The sequence below is a fragment of the Heptranchias perlo genome, chromosome 26 (genome assembly GCF_035084215.1).
Source record: "Heptranchias perlo isolate sHepPer1 chromosome 26, sHepPer1.hap1, whole genome shotgun sequence".
In the NCBI taxonomy this organism is placed as follows: domain Eukaryota; kingdom Metazoa; phylum Chordata; class Chondrichthyes; order Hexanchiformes; family Hexanchidae; genus Heptranchias; species Heptranchias perlo.
The window spans coordinates 27,510,979-27,538,537 of NC_090350.1; the positions used below are offsets into that span (position 1 = coordinate 27,510,979).

The 27,559-nt window shown below is 43.6% G+C and overlaps 1 pseudogene; it reads right to left on the reverse strand.

Moving 5' to 3' along the window:
• Positions 1–370: 370 nt before the first annotated feature.
• On the reverse strand, positions 371–12,234 carry LOC137342468 (ornithine decarboxylase-like; annotated as a pseudogene).
• Positions 12,235–27,559: the final 15,325 nt, after the last annotated feature.

A 27,559-nucleotide genomic window follows, 5' to 3' on the forward strand; every position in this document is an offset into this window, starting at 1 on the left:
TGGAAAAGTAGCTGGAAATAAAAAGCTGGTATCAGTTAAAAGTTGATTGTCGTAATGTTAGTGCCCTTTAGGGAAGGAAACATGTCGTCCTTACCCAGTCAGGCCTATATGGGACTCCAGTCCCACACCAACATGTTGGACTCGTAACTGCCCTCTGAAATGGCCTAGCAAGCCACTCAATTGTATCCAACAATAAATGCCGGCCTTGCCAGCGACACCCACATCCCGAAAATGAATTGCAGCATGAATTGTACAAAGATTGCTTCCATTTAATTTTTTAGTTTGTAGCAAATTTTGCTGCAAAACTGTATGTACAGTATAGTACAAAAGTTAGTTTCGTAACTGAGAATAAAAGTGAACAGCAGAATTACTAATCTATTTCTCGATACACCTCGGCATTGAACAGCCATAATCGTTTTCTAAAGTTATCAGACTCTTTCCACACCACCTTTTTCCCTGTATTTTCTGGCTGCTTTTGCACCAAAAAAAGTATGGAAGCAATGAAAAAGTTTGGTGTCCTTTCATGCATAAACAGGAAACAAATCAAAACCTATGACATTTTTAGTCATGTTTTTCTCTTAAAATCTTCAAATTGCCAGGTTTTACACAAAGTTGTACAGATTGCTTTTTAACAATAGCCTGTATCTTATGGCATGAATAGATACTGAGAAATCGTAAATGATCAGGCTAGATTTTTATGGCTGATATACATTTCATTGCACATTCTTAAAATAATATAAACCTTAAAATTATTCAAAAGACAACAGAATCCCCAAGGAAAAAGGTTCTTTTTAAAATCAAAATCAGTATGTTGTTTACGAAGCTCATGAGGAGTCAGTAAGGTTGGTTGTTGTTCTGGTAATGAAACTGATCTTATTTTTTTGGGGGGAAGAAAGCAAAATACTGAAGATGCTGGAAATCTGAAATAAAAACAGAAAATGCTGGAAACACTTAGCAGATCAGACCGCATCTGTGGAGAGAGAAACGTAGGTTTGCTGTTTCAGGTCACTGACCTTATGTTAGAACTGTTAATTCCTAAAATCTAAGTTGGAATTTTTTTAGGAGCAAGCGAGCAAGAGAACAGAAAAAAATATAAAATGTGATTAATAAGTATGACAAATATTTAAGGTTGATACCTCGTGTCTTTATTTTAGAAGTTAATTTAAAAAGAGTTTAGAAAGACTTAAGTTCAAGTATTATTGACATACAAATTCCACCTCAACTTGCCTATTGTTTTGCAAATATTATTTCAGTTTTGGAGTTTTATAAACGAAGGTTTCCTACATTTGTGTGAAAACATATTGGCCTTGTTTTCAGTTTCATAATACAAAGAATAAAATATAAGTAAGCTTGAACTTGGCTTCAAAAGTTTAAAACACTCTGGTGCTTTACACATTGATTCTAGGTGAGTAAACTGGGGCACAGGAGTTAATTGCACTTTCTCAGCCACAGTACATTGACATCACAAAGTTGCCTGTTTCTTTGAGGATGGTAGCCCACTTCGTCTTCTGGATTATTTCCCTAAGACAATAAGAAGTTAGATTTAATCAATATTCAACTCAACAACAATCACCTTTCTCTTTGTAGAAAGAGCAGAAACACTGCAAATATCGATAGAACAGCACAATATGATAACCACAATGTATTTGATAGATTGGTTAGGGCAATTTTTGGAAGGGGTGAAAGTCTGATATTTTAAACTGGATTTATAATGGATGGTCAGAATATAGCTAGAAATTTTAATATACCAGTCTAGGTACAGTGACGTCTTTGACATCATCTTTAACTTTTTTCATTAAGAGCTTTTCTGACATAGGATTTGTTTAGTGATAGAAATTAACTTTAAATTACTATAACCAGCTATGTTGATGATGCAAGGTCAACACTACAATTGGAGACAGTAAAAAAGATTCCAATTTAAACAATGTGGACATCTTATCAAAGTGAGGTTGCTTTAGCGAATATTTTATTTTGGATTTAAGAACAATATTGAGCAAATATCAGACTCCTGTAAATTGAAAGTAGAGTGAATGGATTCCTGGATTTAACAGAGAGGATAACATTTGAGATTTCTGGTCAATATAACTCTCTTCCTCAAGTCAAGTTCTTACCATGCTGTCCTGGACAATACATAGCTTACATCAGTTTTCTGAAAGCCACTGAAGGTAGTTGAGGCAACCACAGTCTTCATGTCTTCATGTCTTCAAACAGCAGCAGCCTTCAACTTGAAGTTCAAGTAATTCCCATCGATCCACAATGCGATCCAGTCCATCACACATGGGTCCCCAAATGCCAGAGGTGTACAGTTGTTGATGGCTTATATTTCTGTTTGTATATGAAATGGATCAAGTTAAATTTAAGATTCTGTGAAGATGCAGTGTAGTCTAATTAATACACTATAATAATTTCTCAACTTAGTCATTAATAGGAATGGTCGGTGATGGTTTCCCAGAATTACATGCGAAGATGACAGGATTCCATCTGTCATTGCAGCTAATGAAGTAGAACTGGCTGAGTTAACTATATGAAAACAGAAAATGCTGGAAATACTCAGTAAGTCAGGCAGCATCTGTGGAGAAAGAAACAGAGTTAACGTTTCAGGTCGAAGACCTTTCGTCAGAACTGGAAGAAGTTGAAGATTAAACAGTTTTTAAGCAAGTACAGAGCCAATGGTTTTGCTGTTGCCATTTACAGCTCCTCTAGACCCATCTTTTGTTTCTTTATTTGTCCCATTAGCACCCTCCTTGCCTTGCACCATCGTCCCTTTTGTCATTTAATGACTCCTGTCCTCCACCCTATCAGAAACCTTCCCTTTTGTTCTTTCCTCCCTGCCCCGCCCCCACCCCCCCCTCCATCTTGGCCTGGCTCTATACTTGCTTAAAAACTGTTTAATATTCAACTTCTTCCAGTTCGGCCAAACGGTCTTCGACCTGAAACGTTAACTCTGTTTCTCTCTCCACAGATGCTGCCTAACTTGCTGAGTATTTCCAGCATTTTCTGTCCTTATTTCAGATTTCCAGTGTGTGCAGGCATAGCTAGAACCCATACGGGTCCGCAGTATTTTGCTTTAGAGTTAAATATATGTTGGACTAGGACCATCTATTTATATAACCCCATGGGACAAAATAGACACTTAAAACAAATTGCTTTATTAAAGACTTCAGATGATGGAAGAACAACTCCTATTAGCGATGTACCCAAGGTATAACCCATTCAAGACTTTCCCATGAACGTTACTTGCTCAGTTTCATTTATAGAAATTTATCATAGTCCACTGCTGGTTCCATATCCTCTAAACCATGTTCAAAAAGTTTCATTGTAAATGATTTCTCAGAACCCAATTCGATTGAGCATATTGAAGGAAATTATTGCGCTTAATGTACTATGTGCAAGATTGGCTTCATATGTGTCTGATCATAGACGATGCAGCTGAATGAGCCATAGACACCATCATTTACATAGTACACAATTGACTTGTCATTCCCATACTCTTCATATAGAAAGGAAAATAACGAACACTCATTAAAATACATGAAAGCATGTTAGGATAGGTACAATAGTATATCAGTTATATGAATATTTGAATACTACTTAAACCTACTGGATCTCCAGTGGTGTTGCTCACAAATGATCTTGGTTTTGATTTAGCTGTTAATCTGGCTTGTGCCTTTAAGGCTACTGTTGTAATAGGCAAATCCAAGAAATTGTAGCTACTTATTAACTGCTGAGAACAAATAGAGGCCAGTTGTAATTGCTTGTAAATTTCGCATTCTAGGTCAAAGACTGGCTTTCTTTAAAAAAATGGATCGGCATTTGTAACAAAGTATGATGTCTAGTGTGTGACAGGCACTTGTGAGACATGACTTATATGCAAACATATTTATATACTGATATATTAAAAATCTTACATCTGCACACACTTCCCATCATCTTTTATAATGGTAATTGACTATGTAAATTCATCACACTATAATTATAACCTCTCCAGTGGAGCTACTGCAGTGCCACCACTGGCAGGAGGGTGTAATTAAAGTGTGACAAGTTTACATAGGCAATATCGATTATAAATGTGGACAAAAAAATTCATAATGGAAATACTGAAATATACAGAATGTAGGATTTTAAAATGGGGTCTGAATTACATCTGCACACCCTGGCTCAATTATCCTATGTATACTAATCCTGCTTCACCTAAGACTACACTTGCTGTTGGCTTCCTGTGTGCTATACCACAGCAGCTAGACTAGTAATTTAGGCAGACACCTGCCAGCAGTATTAAAATGCCCCTAACCCTGAGATCAGGAGCACATCCATAGGGCAGCCATTAGTTCTGCCTTGCTCCAGATCTGCTCCAAAAGAGCTCCCCAGGAATTTATGGGCACCTGTCTTTATTTGAGAGAAAGTCAGCTAAAAAAGGTGCAATAATTCTTGGTCCCATATGTGGTGTTCCTGCAGAGATTTTCCTGTAGATTCCAAATGTAGTATTAGTTTCATTTATCAAGTGTGATCAGAAATTCTCATTAGACAGCGTGTAACAAACATCTGGGGCCCGATTTTACCAGGGGTGCGGGTTCCCGGCGGGTAGGCCTGCGGGCACGTACCAAACGCGCCCGGTGAAATCAGTGGGTTGCCCGCGCGATCGCAGCAGGCAATCCACTAATTGGATCCACTTACCTGCTCCTCCGGGTTCCGCGCTGCTGATCTGCACGTCGGCGGGCTGTGCATGCGCAGTAAGATCTGTCAGCTGGAGGCGCTCTATTTAAAGGGGCAGTCCTCCACTGACAGATGCTGCCACAAAAAGTAAAAATTACAGCATGGAGCAGCCCAGGGGGAAGGCTGCTCCCAGTTTAATGATGCCTCACCCCAGGTATCATTAGATGGGGTGAGGAGGAGGGGGAGGACAGAGATCATCCCCCCAGCGGCCGGGAGGAAGCGGCCTGCCTCTGCCACCAAGAAGGCCTGGCCCGAGGTGGCAGAGGGGGTGAGCTGCGCCACCAACATATCGCCCACCTGCATACAGTGCAGGTGGCGCACCAATGACCTCAGTAGGTCAGCCACAGTGAGGACACGTAGTCTTTCCCCTACACTCCGCCTGCCACATCACTCCCCCCACCCCACATCTCCTTCGGCACTGCCAACACTACTCTGTCACATCACCCTTCATACCCACTCAAACATCATCCTCATCTTACCTGCACCTACTCACATCGCGAGCACTCACCCCGCCACTACCACGCAACCCAATCCTCATACAATGTCATGGCTCTATCCCATACTCACCCTCTCGTGCATCTCTCTCATGGCCAGCCTCACTCAACCTGCCACCACCTGTGCTGCAGCCACAGGGCATGCATCACATATGTGCAGTAGGCAGCGTAAGGCAAACGTGCCGTGAGCATGAAGGGGATGCACAAGGGTGTTTGAGGGTCTGTCATGGTTCGTACTTCTATTGAATTAAATAACAACTCACATCACACATTATATTGGCTCCACTAGTGCCATGTCTTCGCGAATCCTGTCCGGTTTGTGCAATAATGCCCGCTCCTGGGTATCCCTATGAGGACCCACCACTGATGCCACCCAGTGTGTCACTGCAGAGTGGGTGTAGATGTATTTGCAGGGCTCATCTGCGCAGATGACTGAGAGACACCGGGGATGTCCCCGGTTGCAGCCTGGAAGGCTGTGGAGGTGCCCTCATGGGCACCGAAACACAGGGGGCGTCGGCCCAAAGCATCTACCAGGTCAGGGCATGAACAGGAGCAACCTGCCACCACCTCTGCTGGAGCCACAGGGGTAGCACCACGTAGGGGTACCAGGAAACGAGAACCCAAAGTTCCGTGAGCACACAGGGATTGCACCAGGGTGTTTGTCTATTTGTTATCTTTTTATTTCCAGTCTTTGAATGGCAACACGAAATAAAGTCACTTTTTCTCACCAATGCTGCCACCTCTTGTCCATAATTCTGTGGCTTGTGCAATATGTCCCTTCCGTGCGCCTCATCATCACGACGACCACCCCGTCCCACCCATTGGGCATAATACAGTGGGTGCAGGTGTACAGGCACCACTCTTCTGTGGAGGGAGCCTGTATGGACCCTCGTCTGCGCACGTTATGACATGTGAACGCCTCACACAGTGTGATGTTAGGAGAACCATTGGCATATGAGTGCCTCCCTGGCCTGACGAGCACGCAGGTGAGTTGGTGTTCGGGCCATGGGTCGTTCCTCCTCCTCTCGCTCGTACTCCTCCTCTTCCTCCTCCCCCTCCTCCTCCTCAATGTAGGTGGTGGGTGTGCATGGGGCCTCCTCCAGCGGCACCCCTCTCTGAAGTGCTATGTTGTGCAGGGCACAGCAGACAACTATAATTCGTCCCACTCGGAGTGGCCCTATGGCCTGCTCAATTGTAGACCTGGTAGCAATGTGGCTGTCATTATATCGACGATGCGGCTCGATAATGGGGTTCCTCAGAGGTGTTATAAGCCACGTGTGCAGGGGATATCCCTTGTCGTCGAGGAGCCAGCCGTTGCCGGTGTTGGGTGCGTGGAAGAGGGGCGGGACGGTGTACTCCCTGAGGACGAAGGCATCATGGCAGCTGCCAGGGTATCTGGCGCACACGTGTAGGAATCTCTGGCGGTGGTCACAAATGCGCTGGGCGTTCATGGAGTGATACCCTTTCCTGTTGATGAACAGGCCTGGCTCATGTGGAGGTGCCTGTATTGCTATGTGGGTGCAATCGATTACACCCTGCACCTGTGGGAAGCCAGCCACATCATGGAATCCCACCGCCCTCTCCATCTGGCTGCGCTCATCCATGGCGAGGTTGATGTAGGTCGAGGCCCTGCGGAACAGCCCATCGGTGACCTGCCTTATGCACTTGTGTGCTGACGACTGAGAGACCCCGGTGATGTCCCCCGTGGCACCCTGGAAGGATCCAGAGGCGAAGAAGTTGAGGGCAGTGGTGACTTTGACGGTGACGGGTAAGAAGATGCCGTTTGGTCCATCCGGGAGCAGCTCGTCATTAAGGAGGCTGCGGATGTCGGCGACTACCTGGCGAGTGACTCTGAGCCTCCGTATGCACTGCTGCTCAGAGAGGTCCATGAAGCTGAGCCTCAGTCTGTAGACCCTCTGTGGAGGGTAGTGCCTCCTGCGACGCAGCTCTCTCTGCGGTTGCCCTCCCTCCTGCTGTGCAGGTGGGTGTGCCGCAGCAACGTTTTGGGGGCTCCACGTTGATGAGGTGGACTGCGAGGCTGCTGGGGCTGGTGATGCTGTTCGTCCTCCGAGGATGTCGAAGCGGCCCCCATCTGGTAGGTGTTGGTCTGAGGGGTTGTGCACGGTAGGTAGGTGTTTCCTCGCACTGGGGCTGCGGTTCGACGTCGGGGTTCCCTCTGGCTTGGAGGGGGTTGGTGGAGGGCAGGCGTTGCCCTATGTGATGGAGTGGCCTCCTGCGTGGGTGAGGGGTCTCCCCCCCCACCCCCCCACCTGTGGAGTGCACCTTGGCAGCTGCCACAGGCTGCTGGCTGCAACACATCCGGTTGGAGTGAGACTGTTTCCCCCAGTGTGTGAAACAGTCTCGGTTGAAGGTAAAATCCCACACTTCCTATTAAGACAGCTGAATCAGGTCATTTAATGACCTCAACAAGCAAGGTAAATACACTCAAGTGGCATCCCGCTGGCTTTAATTGCCTGCGGGATTCCCACCAGTGGGGCCTGCGCACGCAGCCCCGCACGTCAGCGTGGAACCCAGAAGTGGCCGGGATCGAGGCGCGATCCAGTGACGCACCTGGATATCGCGATTTTCGACGCCCCCCCACCGGGAACGCACCCGGAACCCGCTGGTAAAATCGAGTCCCTGAAGTATGACGGACAGATAGTGTGTTATATGAAGTTTTCATAATAGTTTAGGTGGATATGGAAAATAGTAACCTTCAGAGTCAGATGATCCTTGATGATCACTTTCTTAGCAATGATATTCACAGCCAATGTGAAGGATGATGCAACATAATACCGACCTGGTTCAGCAATTATTTGCATTTCACAGCCTACAGGAAAGTACAATTCCAGTGCAGGATTGATCGCCATTGTCATCTACTACAGCAGGAAAAAAAAATCATTTTTAAAATAAAGATTTTAACAGCAAGAAACAAGGCTGCTTAAAGAGTTATTTCACATTTTTAAAACTCCACTAAATTATTCAAATAATTTAAACTCCACATGGAGATAGATTTTTAGAACAGATCATTTCACCAACCTCCTCAAACTTAATTTTGGCACTATCAGAGCCAGGAAAACCACCTCTGAAATCAAGCACGTGATGTCCAAGTTCAGGCTGCAGAGGGGAAAACAAATCAGCTAGCATAAGCGCACGATATTTCTTAATGTCCAGGCCCTTATACTATCACAATTTTCAATGAAGCCAATTTTCTAAAATATGGACAATTGTCATGGGATCAATTGTGGATATTTGTTTCATTAGCTCTCTCTTCAGTTTCATTTGTCGGCGGTGGTGGGGGGGGTTGCAGAGTAAAATCAAATAAAAATACAGACTTACTCCCGTATTAAACATGAGATGAGCATTTGCAATAGCTTGAACAATACAACCACTTCCCATGTGGAAACTATAGGGAAAGAGGTGCTTGTTAGACCTCACACAAATCACACACATGTAATGATTATGCGATGGTTATTCTGGTCCTACCTAACACCAATGACCTCCACATTCAAATGTCTTGCAGATTCCAGAAGATTCCTGCACATGTTTAAAGAGACTCCAAACTTTACACTCAAGGTCATAGATGCTTTGGAATTGTGTGTAGCAATGCAAAGCACCATTCCAAAAGAGACATTTTTTAAACTGTTCTTAGCAACAAATGCATTCTTATGGTTAAATGGATTTAAACTTAAACAGTTTTTGCTTCCAACAGAATTAATCATGAAAGAAATTTTACCCCCATCAGTAACATTTGAAATTCAAGAATTCAACATGAAAAACAAGCACTACATATTTTTAAATTATGATTAACAAAGCCTAAAAGGCCATGGACCCATTAATCTGTGGGCTACTGATCCCAGTGTATGGGCCGAGATTGTGTCCACTGGGAACCTTGGTTTACCAGCAGCAGCCCCAGCTAAGATTTCCAGAGGACCTATCCCTTGTAAAGGGGGATGATTTTTACCTATGCAGGCTGTGTTCTTTGAGAGTCCAGGCAAGGACCAAAGCTGAATCCCGGGGTCGGCCCCACATCCACTAGCCAGGAGGGTTGCTTTCACTTGTTGTAGAGGCACCCAGCGGTTCCCAGCCTGGGAGTCCCCATCCCCTGGCCACATCTCCTCTGATGCAGGGGTCCATATATGAAGTGAACAGAGGTTCCGCCCCAAATAAGGTCTCGTGGAAAGTAGCAGTGAGGACTGGGATACGGCATATCTGAATTCTGGCCTAATTCACAAGCCTTCTGCCACACTCCTACTCAACTTAATCCTAAAGGCCTGTAGATTTTTGGGACACATGGCTTTACTTTTTTATTTCCAGTACATCATAATGTTAAATGAAAGGAACAAAGACTGTGAAGGTACATTTTCAAGGAAATACCACTGGGTGAATCACAGTACACAGGTGAGGAGGAACAAGTGGTGGAGGCAGAAGATGTATGGCTGCCATCAAGACCCCCCTGTGATTACGTTGAGTAGCTGTGTTACAGTCCTGTTGCTGTTCAGCGGGAAATGAGATGAAAATGCTGGCATGTGCTTGATGCACGTGTGGGTAACACATTGGTCAATACTGCAAATGCTCCCTATGTTAGCCTGGAATAGAATGAGGCAGAAAAATGGAGGGTGGTGATGACCTTGACTGCCACTGACAGTGACATCTCTCATGTGCAGGTTGGCCACAGGTGTTCTTGCAGCAGATGGCACTGCTCTGCAACTGGTTTGGTGCTGATCCAGCATCTGAGGAGGCAGGTCCCCTTGGTTACTGTCAGGTAGTTATGTCAGGACCTGCAGATATGGCTGATGGCATAATGCTGAATGTGGGCAGACCAGCGCTGACATCTGGTGATCTCCTTGGCATGCTTTCTTTCATCTGTACCATTTAAACATGAAATACTGCATTAGGGTGCTTTAAAACCAAACCTTTTCATTAAATTTAACTTGACTTAGTGACTGCCACAGGACCTTAGCTTGCACTAGATTGCTTTGTTCCTCCTTGAGTTGAGGAAAGTTTGTATTCTGAAAACCACTTTTCATGTCCCCTCTTTTTCTAAGCTCTTTTAGTTCTGCTTAAGTCTTGTTGCGGCTTCAATTACAGTTGGCTTTTTCATTGATTCTGCAGACATAATTCTGCTATTTTTGTTTCTACACTAACATTCCCTACATGTTCTAACCTCTGCCTGCCCCCCCTCCCCCATCAGAAATTTTTTAAAAAGACAAAAAACACAAAACCCAGCACTAAAATGGCACTGGAAAAATGAAAATAATAAAAAATATATTTATAATGTGTCTGCCCCATCACATGTGGAAGTTCCCTTTATGCCCATCCCCAGATGGGCAAGCAAAGTGCACATTGTGATCCACGCTAAATGGATGGAAAATTGGGTTTACCTTATTTATATCTATTTAAATTCAATATTATAATTAAGCCCTCGAACATTTTGTGCTAGAGAATGTTAGGTCATTCATCTGAATTCCTGGTTCCCATTCACATGTTCCATACCAGTGAAACTGATCCTGCCAGCCAGAAAATTCCATGGTAATTTTGTACTCAAGGTTGTCCTAAGTTAATTAAACCTTTATTTTAAACACTTCAGCATTTACATGGTGTAGTTAATACCTTAATATCAAACCTAAGATCATGCAGTTAACTCATTTGGCTGTAGGAGGCTCGTCACAACTTTGAATAGTTCAATCCATTGCCAGGTGGACTCCATGACTGGCAGCATATTTAATGTGAGAAATTTGATTGCGAGGGTTTGTATAAACAATTTTTTCTGCAGGAACACCAATATTCTGCACAAGCTCGATCTCACTCTGGTTGGAAAGAAGTCAGTTGCTTTATGATTCTGCAGTTTATCACAATTGTAATGAAATATTTCCAGCCTCACTTCAATCTACAGTACTATGGATACCATGGTCCAGGCATTCTACCTCCCCCACCCTCCACCAATTTAACCATGGATCTGGGGACAGGCAGAAGCAGAAAGTTACTCAGAAAAGCACATCGCTGTGTCCCCGTCTTTTCCAGGGGCTGGTTCCATTGGGGCATAACATATTCACCATACGGCCTTTGCTGTATTTCCCACAATTAGCACACGTCAAACTCTGGGCACATGGCCCACCTGTTAGGCCCTGCTGTCCAGCATTCAAAGGTCGGTGGAGAAGGCCTTCGGGACGAGAAGAGTGGCCTGTGCAAGCACTCTCAGAGCACAGCCATGTCCAGATGCAATCATTGAAAGATAACATTTTGTTGAGAAAATAAATTCTTAGAGGGAGCTCATTGGCTGCCCTTTTCTCCTGCTGTAGCAGCACCCCCCCCCCCCCCACCTCCTCCAAGGCCCACCACAGCAAGTCTCTCCCAGACTGGTGGAACTTCCCAATGGAGGCCAAAGAGCCTACCTTCCACATGTAAATGACACCAAGACCATAAATAAAGCCAGAGTCAGGTAACTCCACATTCCTAATGGAGAGCAACACTCACACAGAGTACAAATCAGAGAACTGGAGCTACAATATTGCCATCCTAACTCCGATCCTTGCTCCTTGTGAGTTTGGTTCCCTTCTGGGAGCATGGAATAGCAAATTATCCTTTTGAAATGCAAAATAATTGCTAGGCAGTAATGACCGATATAACTGCAGAAATTCATACATTAAGACTAATTTGTAATGAGATGTCTAAGAAAATTGTATGTTTGTGTAAACACTACCAAGATTGAAACTGTCTTTAAAACCAATTAACCATATCAATACAGCTTTTATTCAGATCCTACCTGACTGGCACAATTGAAGCCAGCTCCCATTTCAGCAAGAGTCTTAACTACTGGTTTGCTGTGTTTGCACTTTACAACATAAAAGGGCTTCACCTGGGGCAGTGCCTTCAACCATCATAACTGCTTTTTCACATTGTCACTCAAATCAGCAACAAAGAAAGCATCTTTGTGGTCCTGTAGAGAATGAATATAATTGATCCAGTTTGAGGAGCTAGGGTCCAAATTAAAAAGCAGAACCTCAAAGGTTATTACCTGAGCCATGCGCAAATTGGCATAGGGACAAATAGATTAGATGGTTAAATGTGTGGCTGAAAGAGTGGTGTGGGAAGCAGAGGTTTCAATTCATGGGGCACTGGCACCAGAACTGGGGAAAGAGGGAGCTGTTCCGTTAGGACGGGCTCCACTTAAACCGGGCTGGAACCGGTGTCCTGGCGAATTGAATAACTAGGGTGGTAGCTAGGGCTTTAAACTAATATTACGGGGGTGGCGGGGGGCGGGCGGTCAGGTAAAGGTAAATTTATAAGTCTAAAGAGAAAAGTCAGGGCTGTAGAGCAGAGAAGAGATTTGGGTAAAAACAAGCAGAGTGTGTCAGGAAGGGACAGAGAGTTTAACAAAGGTAATAGGGCATTAGTGACTAAGGTCACATCAGGGAAAAATAGCAAAAAGTTAAAATTAAAGGTGCTATATCTGAATGCATTTGTAACAAGATAAATGAATGAATGGCACAAATAGAGATAAATGGGTTTGATCTAGTAGCCATTACTGAGATGTGGTTGCAGAGTGACCAAGGTTGGGAACTAAATATTCCAGGGTACTTGACTTTTAGAAAAGATATGGAAAAGGGTGGAGGCAGGAGGTGGTAGCCCTGATAATAAAGGATGAGATAAAGACAGTAGTGAGAAAGGATCTTAGCTCAGAAAATCAGGATGTAGAATCAGTATGGGTGGAGCTAAGAAATAACAGGGGGCAGAAACCGCTGTTGGGAGTAGTTATAGTGTTGGATAGAGTATAAATCAGGAAATTAGATGAGCATGTAACAAGGGTAATGCAATAATCATGGGGGACATTAATCTTCATATAGACTGGGCAAACCAAATTGGCAAAACTAGTTTGAAGGACGAGTTCATGGAATGCATTCGAGACAGTTTTCTAGAACAATGGGCACGATTTTAAAATGAAAGTGCGGGCGCAGTGGCCCTTTAAATCCAGACGCTCCAGCTGACAGCAGGTCATGCGGGTGCGCAGTCCGCCCTCTGCGCAGCTTTTGGACGGCAAACCCAGAAACAAGGTTAATGGCCACCAATTAAGTCGCGATCATGTGGGGAACAGTAAGATTTTAGTATTTGGGTTACCCGCGCGCCCGTTGAACCCCCCCCCCCACCCCCTGCGGTGCCAGCCCACAGCATTTTAAAATTCTATAATGTTGAGGAACCAACTAGGGAATAGGCTATTTTAGATCTCGTATTGTGTAATGAGACAGGGTTGATTAGTAATCTTATAGTTAAGGATCCTTTGGGGCAGAGTGATTATAATATGATAGAATTTCACATTGAGTTTGAGAGTGATGCAGTTAAATCCGAAACTAGGGTCTTAAATTTAAACAAAGCCAATTACGTAGGTATGAGGGGCGAGTTGGCTAAGGTGGATTTGGAAATTAGATTAAAAGGTATGATGGTAGATAAGTGATGGTGAATATTTAAAGAAATAATTCATAATTCTCAACGAATTGAGGAATAAAAGCTCCACAGGAAAGTGATTCAGCTGTGGCTAACTAGAGAAGTTAAGGATAGTATTAGATTAAAAGAAGATGCTTACAATGTTGCCAAAAAGAGTAGCAAGCCTGAGGATTGGGAGGGTTTCAGAAATCAGCAAAGGATGACCAAGAAATTGATGAAGAGGGACAAAATTGAATATGAGAGTAAACTAGCAAGAAATATGAGAACAGATTAAAAGAGCTTCTACAACTAAGTAAAAAGGAAGAGATTAGCGAAAGTAAACGTGGGCCCCTTAGAGACAGAGACAGGAGAAATTATAATGGTGAATAAGGAAATGGCAGAGACATTAAACTAATATTTTGTATCTGTCTTCACAGTAGAAGACACAAAACACATACCGGAAATAGTGGAGAACCAAGGGTCTAATGAGAGAGAGGTACTTAAAGTAATTAAGATTAATAAAGATAAGTACTAAAAGCCAACAAATCTGGACCTGATGGCCTACATACTAGGGTTTTAAAAGAGATGGCTGCAGAGATAGTGGATGCATTGGTTTTGATATTCTAGAATCCATAGATTCTAGAATGGTCCCCATGAATTGGAAGGTAGCAAATGTAACCCTGCTATTCAAGAAAGGAGGGAGAGAGAAAAGAGGGAACTATAGGCTAGTTAGCCTGACATCAGTAGTAGGGAAAATGCTAGAATCTATTATTAAGGACATAGTAACGGGGCACTTAGATAATCATAATATGATTAGGCAGAGTCAACATGGTTTTATGAAAGGGAAATCGTGTTTGACAAATTTATTAGAGTTTTTTGAGGGTGTAACTAGCAGGGTAGATAAGAGGGATCCAGCGGATGAAGTATATTTGGATTTTCAAAAGGCATTTGGTAAGTTGCCACACAAGAGGTTGTTACACAAGATTAGGGCTCATGGGATTGGGCGTAATATATTAGCATGGATTAAGGATTGGTTAACGGACAGAAAACAGAGAGTAGGAATAAACGGGTCATTTTCGGGTTGGCAGGTTGTAACTAGTGGTTGCTGCAAGAATCAGTGCTTGGGCCTCAGCGGTTTACAATATATATCAGTGACTTGGATGAGGGGATCGAGTGTGATGTATCCCAGTTTGCTGACGATACAGAGCTAGGTGGGAAAGTAAGCTGTGAGGAGGACGCAAAGAGGCTGCAAAGGGATATAGACAGGTTAAGTGAGTGGGCGAGAAGGTGGCAGATGGAGTATAATGTGGGGAAATGTGAAATTGTCCACTTTGGTAGGAAGAATAGAAAGGCAGAATATTTTTCAAAAGGTGAGAGACTAAGAAATATTGGTAGTCAGAGGGATTTAGGTGTCCTTGTACACGAATCACAGAAAGTTAACATGCAGATACAGCAAGCAATAAGGAAGGCAAATGGTTTGTTAGCCTTTATTGCGAGGGGGTTGGAGTATAAGAATAAGGAGGTCGTGCTGCAATTATATAGGGCTCTGGTGAGACCACACCTGGTGTACAGTTTTGGTCTCCTTACTTAAGGAAGGATATACTTGCCTGAGAGGGCGTGCAACAAAGATTCACTGGATTGATTCCTGGGATGAGAGGGTTGTCCTATGAGGAGAAATTGAGTAGAATGGGCCTGTATTCTCTGGAGTTTAGAAGAGTGAGAGGTGATCTCATTGAAACGAATAAAATTCTTAGAGGGCATGACAGAGTAGGTGTTGAGAGGCTATTTCCCCTGGCTGGAGAGTCTAGAACTAGGGGTCATAGTCTCACGATAAGGGGTCGGCCATTCAGGACCAATATGAGGAAAAATTTCTTTACTCGGAGGGTTATGAATCTTTGGAATTCTCTACCCCAGAGGGCTGTGGATGCTCAGTCGTTGAGTGTATTCAAGATTGATAGATTTTTGGACACTAAGGGAATCAAAGGATATGGGGATAAGGCAGGAAAGTGGAGTTGAGGTAGAAGATCAGCCATGATTTTATTGAATGGCGGAGCAGGCTTGAGGGGCCGTATGGTCTACTCCGGCTCCTTTTTCTTCTTGTTAAGTAACTTACATTTAAATTTCTACATGCTTACACCATCCACAGTTCTTGGTTTAATACATTATACATTGTTAAATAGTTCATGGTCTGAATTCATGTTTGATAAAGGAACATTATTACTGAATATTTGAGAGCAATGCTGGACATTGAGCAACCTATACATTCAGCAGCAAATGCAGCAAATTCCAAGAGGGTATCCAACTAATGAAAGGAAAACATAAATGGGCATTTATTAGTTAAACAATCTCACAGTTAAGGAAGTGTACAGAAACTAAATTAAAGAGCTTTAGAGAATTATGTGAATGAGTTGCATGTCAATGCACATTTTCAATTTGGAGTATCAACCTGTTCCTTATAGTGACAATAACCAGACACCAAGTATGGTTGACTGTTTTACTGCTAACAATAGCTAGAAATGGAGATCTTAAATTATTCAAGATCATGACTGTTGACAAAGAATTATTTTTACAAAATGAGCATGCTGATAGCAGTTTTGAAAAGGGATGGGGGACTAATGTTTGATGTCTATCAGTATAGGACTGAGGAGAGGTAGTTGAGTGTTCAGGACCTGGATTGGGAGGAAATTAAGGAAAGAGTTGATGAGTCTCATGATATGTAGATAGTTTGGCAGATTGGCTGTAGTATCACAATTGGTGATCTGACCAATAATGCCACATTTTAAATTAAAAATCTAAGCACTGAGCTATTGTTTGCTCACAATAAACTCACGGGATATCCAGTTATGAACAGAATGTACTTGAGTGTGGGTTTTATTGCAAATGGTTCTACTCAGATTGACTGTAAACAACGTGGGTCCGTAAATTGCACCGAGCAGTGAACCAGCAGTGGTCGCCATTCATTAGATTTAAATTCACCCACTAATTTACCGCATTCTTTTTGGCAGCATCTTCCTTGAACGGTGAGTTCAAATAACATCAGCATTCTTTTCCGGGCTGTGTGAGTGGTGAAAGGATCTCTAAGGCCCCTCACCCAATCAGTTTGAAGCAAGCCACGCTTTGAGAACCAGGAAGTGCAGTTCATTCACAAACCGCGCAAACTAAAAACCTGGATGTGCCCGACAAAGTATTATAAAATGACATAAAGTGAAATAAAAAGAGGATAAGATTAAAATACTCAGATAAAAGCGACAGAGAAAAAGAGTTTTTTTTTAAATTAATTTTTTAATTTCAATTTTTTTTAAATGTCCAAAAACTATTAAAATCAGGAGTAATGAAACTCCACATTTTTTAAAAGTTAATTTTTAATGCCAGAGAGTTTGTTTGGCAGTTATTAAGACGTACCACGCTGTTAAAACTTAGTTTAGTCTTAAAAAAACTGAGTGGACCTGTTTTGTGGCGAGATTAGTTTGTTTCCAGCTGGGCAGGAGAGCAAGTTGGCACTAGTCCATTGATTCCAGCCAGTGATATCCCTTTAAGGCGAAGCTGTCACGTGGCCGGCATACCAGGAAAAGCAAGTTCCGGATTTCCACGTCTAATTGCGCATGTGCGGTCGCTGGATCTTGCTCTTCGATTCCTCCCTTAATAATGATGAGCGCTATTAGGCTCACTGTTATTTTAAAATCAATTTCTGGGCCATGGTGTAGTGTAGTATACTGCATTCCCAACCCCGCGACTCCCTTCTTTAATACAAACAAAAATTGCTGAAAGAAGTTAGAGAGACCATCACCTCTAGTATTGTCATGGTAATAGACCAACTCGGTGTGGGGTGATAGCACACTGTCGCAATTGCTCAATGCAACTTTTCTACTGGGCTACTTCCACAAAACGGTGTCAATCTGCGGGGTTTTTTTTATTCGTTCATGGGATGTGGGCGACGCTGGCAAGGCCAGCACTTTTTGCCCATCCCTAATTGGCCTTGAGAAAATGGTGGTGAGCCGCCTTCTTGAACCGCTGCAGTCCATGTGGTGAAGGTTCTCCCACAGTGCTGTTAGGTAGGGAGTTCCAGGATTTTGACCCAGTGACGATGAAGGAACGGCGATATATTTCCAAGTCGGGATGGTGTGTGACTTGGAGGGGAATGCGCAGGTGGTGTTGTTCCCATGTACCTACTGCTCTTGTCCTTCTAGGTGGTAGAGGTCGCGGGTTTGGGAGTTGCTGTCGAAGAAGCCTTGGCGAGTTGCTGCAGTGCATCCTGTAGATGGTACACACTGCAGCCACAGTGCGCCGGTGGTGAAGGGAGTGAATGTTTAGAGTGCCAATCAAGCGGGCTGCTTTGTCCTGGATGGTGTCGAGCTTCTTGAGTGTTGTTGGAGCTGCACTCATCCAGGCAAGCGGAGAGTATTCCATCACATTCCTGACTTGTGCCATGTTGATGGTGGAAAGGCTTTGGGGAGTCAGGAAGTGAGTCACTCGCTGCAGAATACCCAGCCTCTGACCTGCTCTTGCAGCCACAGTATTTATGTGGCTGGTCCAGTTATGTTTCTGGTCAATGGTGACCCTCAGGATGTTGATGGTGGGGGATTCGGCGATGGTAATGCCTTGAATATCAATGGGAGGTGGTTAGATTCTCTCTTATTGGAGATGGTCATTGCCTGGCACGAATGTTACTTGCCACTTATCAGCCCAAGCATGGATGTTGTCCAGGTCTTGCTGCATGCGGGCACGGACTGCTGCCCTGTGCATCCAAAACACGTTACAATGACATTGAGTCCAAGCAATAATCTCTTTATTGCAAAGGACCGCACAAGAAATAGTTTCTGCTGCAGTATTTCCCCCTCATCATTTTAGACATAAAAAAGCTGCACACAAAGATATCTGGCATGCAACATTGGAGGAGCAAGACCGAGGCAGTGCAAAATCGACACCTCCCCTGTTCCTGTGATACCTTCCCGGTTTTCCCTATTTATGGTAAACTTGTGATACTGTTGCTTTCTTCCATATTATAGATTTAGAACAATGATCTATTCTCACTTTAAGGTGACAGCCTCTAACTCACATTTGTCTCTTCATTGAGCCTCCTCGAATAACTTTTCTTCTGTCTGAGACCCGCTTCTATCGACTCCTTCTATGAGGTTTGCATATTTTCTTTTTTGTAAGCATCAAATGTTGTGATTTGTTCAACTTTCGTGGTCCTTACTGCTGTACATTCAGATTTTGTCAGATAGGTATGGCAGATGTTCATTCCTGTACACTAAGACAAACCCACAGATATATATAAAACATACCGAAAAGAAGGGACAGCAAAAGACCAATTGGTCCACCTGAGTCTGTTCCATTCAATAATGTTGCAATGAATCAGCAAGACCCTCAATGCTTCCCTACCCACCAGCAACCAAATAATCTCCTGCCAGAAGCAATAAAAAAATATTTAAACACCGGAGGCCAATTCAGGGAAAAAATAATTCTGGAAATTCCTCTCCAATTCCCAAAGGCATCACAGCTTAGTCATTCAAGCAGAACAGGTCAAACAAAGGGCCTCGGACACTTGCTTCTATATTTTTTTCATCAAATTTTGTATATATTAGCATATTAATTTATCATAGTATTATAGCAGGTACAGCACAGGAGGAGGCCATTGGGCCCATCGTGCCTGTGCCAGCTCTTTGAAAGAGCTATCCAATTAGTCCCGTTCCCCTGTTCTTCCCTTATAGCCCTGTAGATGTTTTCCCTTCAAGTATTTATCCGATTCCCTTTTGAAAGTTACTATTGAATCTGCTTTAACCACCCTTTCAGGCAGTGCCTTCCAGATCATTAGAACTCGCTGCGTAAAAAAATACGTCTTTAATAATATCCCCTGTGTTGATTCTGTGTACCTGAGCTGTTCGTTGTCTTGTACACTGTTAACGAGGCTCAGTTTACTGCTTAAACAATGTAACAACTGATAACACTGTTAACAACTGCACCAAGAATAAATTCACTGAACCATAATATGGTAGATATACCTTGATACGGGGGCAACACTTATACAGCCACTTAGAAAGTGTAGTCCTGCCAGCTCTTGACTTCTCCCTAATCATGTGATCTCCCCTCAACATCCAGTGTGGTGCAAATGGTAATAGCTGCCACTTGCTGACCAAATATGCCCTCACAGAGCAGCTGTACATAAAGAACAAAGCACCAAAATCAACAACGCGTTCTAACTAAAGTTCGACTTTACAAATGCTATGGTTCACACACACTGCAAACTGCACCAGACTCCTGGAAACGACCCCATAGCAATCATCAAGTGTTGGATATGAATCTCCATGACAGATTTCAGTCAAAGTAATTTGATACAAACTCAGGCTGAACCAGACAGTGAACATCCTTGATATTCTGTTCATCTCTGAGCCTAGCTTCAAATCGCACATCCAATGTATCAGCGAGACCACTTACTTCAACTTGTACAACATCACTTGCCTCCACATTTAACTCACTCCACACTTTTGTTACCTACAGTATTGATTTCTCCTGTCCACTCCTCACTGGCCTTCTGGAATCAACCCTTACACAAATTCCAACTCCACTGCCTGCATCTTGTTCTCCACGAAATTCCGCTCACACACCACCCCCATCCCCACTGACTTCCATTGGCTGTCTGTCCCCTAATGCATTGAATTCAAAATCCTTATCCTCATTTATAAATGTCTCTGATGCCTTGCCCCACCCTAGCTTTGCAACCTTCTCCAGTCCAGTTTATGCCCATGGGTCCTCTTCCTTCCATATTATTATCAGTGGCCGAGCCTTCAGCAGTATCAACCATAATCTCTGGTAATCCTGTCCTAGACCTCTACACATTCCTACCTTTATGCAAATGGTAGTGTTGTTTTCCTTTGGATTGCTGACATGTTCCTTCGAGCAGGAGGTCCTCAGAAATAAATCAAGTTTTGCCTGGGGTGCTTAGAATTGTGTTAATATTGTGAGGAGATCACCCACACAGAAAAGTTAGAAAACCCCCAATTTAAAAGGGGCCCAGTCTTTGTGCCTACTTCTCCTGCAGCGGTATTGTCACTAATGGCAGCATAGGGGGAGGAGACTAAAGAGGCAACGTTACCGGTCTGTAGTTGCTCATGGCAAAATTGATGAAATTGCAAGAACCAATCCCAAAACAATTTGATAAAGGTTTCAGAACTCCATGTAATAAACACAGAATATATTAAATCATCATAAAGAAGTAGTCATGTTCATAGTGTTAAATTGTCATCTTAAGCGAGTTTAATCAATTTTCCTGAGCCATCCACAGACAATCCTGAGCTGGCTCATTATCTATCTGAACTGGATTGAACAAGGAAAACCCTCCTGTAGAAAACCACTAATTATAGATTTAATTAGTGCTCTCAAGAATAACCAGGTATTGAAACCTGACCTGACAAAAGAGGAATTTTGTACTGATAGCTGATTCCTCAGAAATAAAACCAGTGAATTTTGATGGTAGGTCCATAATAATAAGCAGCTCTAGTTGTCTAGCTACGAAGAAATGGCCACAGCACCAGATGAATGTTCAGTTGAATTACTAAAAGAAGATTGCTTTTGTTTTCTGAGTTCCACAATGAGAGGGAGTCCTCCCAATTTCTTTGGCATAATAATGAAACTACGGGAGGAAAAATATGCTCACAACTTGAATGGAACACACTCAAAAAGCACCAGTATTATAAGTCTTAAAAGTTCACAAAAAGGCCCTTGCTAAACTTAGCCTTTGCCTGCAGTTATATAGCCCTGAAATAAATGAAAACCGATTATGAGTTTAAGACCTTTTCTCTTATGCTCAGCATCATTTCTCGGTATCCATGCTTCCTTATACAGCATTTATTCCTTTTGGCTTTGTCTTATTTCCTTCTCTTTTGAGCAGAGATCAGCGTACCTTTCAACGAACAGTTGTTTAGATTCCTCACATACTGTCGCCTTTCCACCAATTTGTTGCCTCACCCCTTGCAACCATACTTCCCTATTCTGGAGTTCTGCATTTAGTGAGCGAATTGCTCTTTAAACTCTTTCTTTATGAGTCAACTGTTGTTCTATCCCCTTCAACGCCATTCCCTGATTATGGAGTTCTAACTGCCTTTGGGCTAGGTGTCTAGTTAATTTCACAAAGTACAACAGTGATGCCACAGAAGCTGATGTTAGGAGATTGGTAGGATTGTCTCTCAGTAATCCAATGCATTATCTCTGGTAGTGTCTTTAAGGTGTTTATCATATTCTTAGCCATGTTTTTCTTTTACTCTACCAATTTTTCCAGAGTACAGCCTCTATCTGGTATTTGGGTGAGTTTGTACAATATTGGATAAAGCTTTTCACCTCACATAGTTAGCATGGACTGCGTTTCTATCATGGTGAATCCGACCAGGATACTTTGTCCAGACCACAATTTGATTTTTCAGCAATAATTCAATCCATTCAGTTGTATTTCGTAGTCTTATAAACTACTTACAACCACATCAAATTAATTTGTACCTTTAAAATGTCTAATCCCAGTTAAATAGTGACCCCCCCCTTTCCCCAATTTTTTTTGGGCGATTCAATTTATAGCCACGAGACCCCAGTATAAAAAAAATTAGGAAAGGTAGTCAATGGTAAATTCCCTGATGGGGACTTAAGATGAGAGACTGAACACCATCCTGGATAAGTAAGAACATAAGAAATAGGAGCAGGAGTAGGCCATATGGCCCCTCGGGCCTGCTCCACCATTCAATAAGATCGTGGTTGATCTTTGACCTAAACTCCACTTTCCTGTCCGATCCCCATATTCTTTGATCCCCTTAGATTCCAAAAATCTATCGATCTCAGTCTTGAATATACTCAACGACTGAGCATCCACAGCCCTCTGGGGTAGAGAATGCCAAAGATTCACAACTCTTTGAGTGGAGAAATTCCTCCTCATCTCAGTCTTAAATGGCCGACCCCTTATCCTGAGACCATGACTCCTAGTTCTGGACTCTCTAGCCAGGGGAAACAGCCTCTCAGCATCTACCCTGTCAAGCCCTCTCAGAATCTTACATGTTTCATTGAGAACACTTCTCATTCTTATAAACCCATTCGACTCAATCTCTTCTCGTAGGACAACCCCCTCATCCCAGGAATCAATCTAGTGAAACCTGTTGCACTGCCTCGAAGGCAAGTATATCCTTCCTTAGATAAGGAGTCCAAAACTATACACAGTACTCCAGTTGTGGTCTCAGTAAGGCTCTATACAATTGTAGCAAGACTTCTTTACTCTTGCACTCCAACCCCCTTGCAATGAAGGCCAACATACCACTCCATGATATAGTAAATAATATTTGAAGCAACCAGAACACATCCCATGAATATATTAGAAACAGGGACTTTATGAATTGGAATATGACAGATCTAACCATCGCCCTTGTCCATTGTACTAATAGAAGCCATATGGCATTGTTTTTGCTACTTGTCTCCCTGCCTCAAAAGCCACTTTAACACCTATTTTTACAACTGTTTTCAGTCAACTTTTCTAATTCTTCTACTACTGTTTGCTGCTCATTATATAAAATGCCTCTGGACATTAAAGGCCCCTACATTAGTGCGAGTTGTTGCCTGGAGGACAGCTGTCAGCTGGTCTGTCCCTTTGAAGCCACAAATCCATCCCGTAGAAAAGTTAATTAAAAAAAATACTACTTTGTTTTAATAGAACAACTTGTAGGTCCAAGCGAGGTATGCATTTCAGAAGAGACAGGGCAGAAATGTCAGCCATTCTTTCACTTTTTTGAACAATAAAATTGTCTCTATCAATTGAGCTCTGCTTCAACTAACAAGTTCCTAAACTGAGGGAACACAAATTTGTACATTTCTCATGGCCAATAGCAATACCATTGGACAGATTGAGGGTAGATAGATCCTAACCTTATTTTACATTCTTTTAAAATCTTTTCTTTATTTGGTCTAAGTCGGAATAATATGAGACTCTTCGGCCTCTGATTATTTTATTTACAGTTGCAGCATCCATGCTTGAATTATAATGTGCCTCGTGTTGGAGTCAGTGTTCCGACTCGAAGTCACGGTACTGTGTTTTACTCATGCAACAATAATGCCTACTTACTACTTCAGATATCTATTGCTTTGCTGATTGTTTGCTCATTCACCTTTAACAGAGATTGAAGACAAATACTGCGCCTTTTAGCGCATAAATTCATTGTATTCGGAGCTGTATACAAGGAGCTTACATCTAAAAAGGAAACACATTTAAAACAGCTGAAGTCAGTACAAAGATGCTAGAAGAAGCAAAGCCTGGCTACAGGTTTTAGGAAATTATAACAGGAGAACCTTTCAAGACCCGAGGAGAAAAAAAATGTTTCTCTATTGGTAGGTCATGGTGCTTTATAACAGCAAGTAGCCATGTGTGCACCATCCAGCAGGAAGTCAGGATGCATTTTCATGGGTGTAATCAGCACATCGTTTTCTCGGAAACTGTTCAAATCAGGTTTATAACCTATAGAACTCTGCCCCAGACAATATAGTCGTGTATGCAGGTCAAATACAGAGTTAGTCCTCAGTTATTGAAACAGAATTTTTGGAGTATACATTGGGGTGTAGGAATTCAGTGAATTATAATCTGGAACTCCAATACAATTTACCAAATAGTTATGGTTCCAGCAACCATTAGCATGAAACTCCTAATGGATGTCAAATTGTCTTCTAACTTCTATTACACAAGATCTCTCTTCCCCACCACCCCAACTGAAAAAGCATACCTTTGTAGGGTGATGGACTTGTAGTCACTTCCCCCTAAACAGTTAACTTGTCAGTTTGAATTATGTCTTGTTAGAAGGGGAAAAAACTTGGCCTGGAATAGTGGCCTGACAAGCACACCATCTGGTTGGTAGCTGAAATACCATTGATGATGTCTGTTGATCTATACAGGTTAATCTGAACCAAGGACAGAATTGGACAAAATAGGGTTGGGGGGCAGGGAAAGAAAGAACAAAAAAGACACTTGGGGCCCGATGTTACCAGGGCTGCGGGTTCTCGGCGGGGGGGCTATCGGGCGCGTGGGTAACGTGCCCGGTGAAATGAGTCAGCCACCCGCGCGATCGTAGCATAATTGGATCCACTTACCTGCTCCTCCGGGTTCCCCACTGCTGTTCTGCGCGTCGGGCAGGCTGCGCATGCGCAGTAAGATCTGTCAGCTGGAGGAGCTCTATTTAAAGGGGCAGTTCTCCACTGACAGATGCTGCAACAAACAGAAAAAATCACAGCATGGAGCAGCCCAGGGGGAAGGCTGCTCCCAGTTTAATGATGCCTCACTCCAGGTATCAATACATGGGGTGAGGAGGAGAGGGAGGACAGAGATCTTCCTCCCGGCGGGCGGGAGGAAGCGGCCTGCCTCTGCCACCAGGAAGGCCTGGCTCGAGGTGGCAGAGGAGGTCACCAGCACCACCAACATATCACCCACCTGCATACAGTGCAGGAGGCGCTCCAATGACCTCAGTAGGTCAGCCAAAGTGAGTACACTTACTCTTTCCCCTACACTCCGTCTGCCACATCACCGCCCCCACCCCACATCTCCTTCTGCACTGCCAACACTACTCTGTCACATCACCCCTCATACCCACTCAAACCTCATCCTCATCGTACCTGCACCTACTCACCTCGCCAGTACTTATCCCGCCACTACCACTCAACCCAATCCTCATGGCTCTATCTGGTACTCACCGTCTCGTGCATCTCTTTCACGGCCAGCCTCACTCAACCTGCCACTACCTGTGCTGCAGCCACAGGGCATGCATCACATATGTGCAGTAGGCAGCTTAAGGCAAACGTGTCGTGAGCATGAAGGGGATGCACAAGGGTGTTTGAGGGTTTGTCATGGTTGTTACTTATATTGAATTTCTGACCAACTCACATTACATATTATATTGGCACCACTACTGCCATGTCTTTGCGAATCTTGTCTGGTCTGTGCAATAATGCCCTTTCCTGAGGATCACTATGAAGACCCACAGCTGATGCCACCCATTGTGTCACTGCAGAGTGCGTGTAGGTGTATTTGCAGGGCTCTTTTGTGCAGACAGCTGAGAGACGTCGGTGATGTCCCCGGTTGCACCCTGGAAGGATGCGGAGGAGAGGTTGTTGAGGGCAGTGGTGACTTTGACAGCGACAGGTAAGAAGATGGTGCTCGGGCCAGCCAGGAGTAGCTTGGCATGAAGGAGGCTGCAGATGTCGACGACTACATGTCGAGTGACTCTGAGCCTCCGTGTGCACTGCTGCTCAGAGAGGTCCAGGAAGATGAGCCTCGGTCTATGGACCCTGTGGTGAGGGTAATGCCCTCTGCGACGCATCTCTCTCTGCGGTAGCCCTCCCTCCTGCTGTGCAGGTGGATGTGTCACAGCACTCTGTTGTGGAGCTCCACGTGTCAGAGGTGGACGGCGAGGCTGGTGATGCTGTTCGCCCTCCGAGGAGGTCATGACTGCAGCTACGGCGGCCCCCATCCGTAAGATGTACATCTGAGGGGGTCCGCAAGGTAGGTACATGTGTCTGGACCCCGGGGTAAGTGTGCAAGTTGGTGAATTTTCTTGTCAGGAGGAGGTTGGTGGAGGCCAAACTTTGTCCCAAGAGACAGAGTGGCCTCCTGCAATGAGTGAGGGTCGCCCCCCCCCCTGTCAAGTGGACCTTTGCGGCTGCAACATGTCCATTTGAACTGGGAGTGTTTCCCCCAGTGTGGGAAACAGTCCCAGTTTGCTCTAAAATCCCACCCCTCCTCACATAATCCCTTAATCAGGTCAGTTAATGACCTGAACAAGCCAAATAAATACCTTCAAGTGGCATCCCGCTGGCTTTAATTGCCTGCGGGATTCCCACCAGCGGGGGCTGCGCACGCACGCCGGCGCGTCAGCGGGGAACCCGGAAGTGCGCGGGTTCGAGGCGGGCTCCAGGATTTCCCGATAGCGGGTGCTAAAATGCTGCCCTTGCATTTATATAGCACCGTTCACTTCCTGAGGATGTCCAAAAGTGCTTCATGACCAAACAATTACTTTTGTAGTATAGTCAATCTTATATAGACAAGAGCAGCAGATAATTTGCACATAGCAAGATCCCACAAAAAGCAATGCGATAAATAAGTTAATCTGCTATTGTGTTGTTTGAGGGATAAATGTTGGCCAGGACACAAGGAGAACACCCCTGCTCTTCTTCCGTTAGCGGGATCTTTTGTGTGCACCTTAACAGGCACCTGCAGCCTCTGTTTAATATTTCAGAAAGATGGCATCTCCAACAATGCAGCACTCTCAGTACTGCACTGAAATGTTAGCCAAGATTATTTTCAAGTGCTGAACTGGGGCTTGAACCCACACACTCTGACAAAAGAAAAGTCCAAGAGCTTTATTTTAATACATTTTAAAAGACTTTTAAACAATAAAAAAAACCGTTGTCATTGTGACCCATCGCATTGGCTCATAAGTGGTAGGATACAGGTTTGTGCACACTATTCCTCACAGCGAGCAGTTAATCCCAGCTGCACTATCAGGGGAAGAGAGGATAAACACAAGATGCAAGTTAAATGAAATAGTGTAAGGAAATAAAATAAATTCAAAATGCAACATTTCCCAATTTAGTTCAGATTAAATAAGCAGTAGTCATCTCTTCAATTTCATCAGCATACTTTTTTACCAAACTGAACCACACGACAACCTTAACGAAAGAAAAGAACGTACATTTACAGTCTTTCAAGTCTCCAGAATGTTGCAAAGTGCTGTACAGTCCATTAAATAACTTTCAAAGTGTAACCATTGTTGGTTAGTAGGCTAATATGGCAGCCAGTTTGGATAAAAGAAGGTCCAAAAAAAACAATGAGATGAATGCCCAATTAATGTTTGATGGTGTTGGTTGAGGGATCAGTGTTGGCCAGGACACCGGGAGATCTCCCATCCTCTTCAAATAGCATA